Source organism: Penaeus monodon, chromosome 22, assembly GCF_015228065.2.
Source record: "Penaeus monodon isolate SGIC_2016 chromosome 22, NSTDA_Pmon_1, whole genome shotgun sequence".
NCBI lineage: Eukaryota > Metazoa > Arthropoda > Malacostraca > Decapoda > Penaeidae > Penaeus > Penaeus monodon.
The window spans coordinates 28,362,310-28,362,812 of record NC_051407.1 but is presented as its reverse complement, the minus strand read 5'-3'; the positions used below and the strand labels follow the sequence as shown (position 1 = coordinate 28,362,812).

The following is a 503-nucleotide window of genomic DNA, read 5'->3' as shown; positions in this document are numbered from 1 at the left end:
TGGAAATAATGCAAGGAACAGTGGATAGTGACCCCAACTCCCCTCAACAGTAAAGGGTAGTATCCTTATGATCTACAGCCTGATTTTAAGGGAGATCATGCAGACCTACCAAAAACCTGATGAATATCATGTTCAGTTTTAATATTTCATAGATGACTAAAATGTTTCACCCCTCTAATACATTTCATCACTACCATATTTCACTACTCCAGAATACCATATTGCACTGTGTTACACACTCTACTATGCTACCATACTCCACTAATTTATTACACTCAAGCATGCTACCACACTGCTGATCATTCCACTAATATGTAGACACTGGCATAGTATTATTTAATATTTATTTTTTAAAGAGTAGTTCTTGCTATATTTATAAGTAAGCTATGTGTATTTTCTAAGCCTACTTTAGTGGGGGGCTGTCATTCCCTAGTGATTGTAGTCATTGGCAAACAAGTGAACAACTGTTTAGTGCACACAGCTTAGAGCTGGCTTGAAGTATG

General features: G+C 36.8%; 1 protein-coding gene across 1 annotated transcript in view; it reads left to right on the top strand.

Annotated features, from left to right (window-relative positions):
- Nucleotides 1–503, top strand: part of LOC119587081 (28S rRNA (cytosine-C(5))-methyltransferase-like) — a 23,957-nt gene that overhangs the window by 15,530 nt on the left and 7,924 nt on the right. The window lies entirely within an intron of this gene.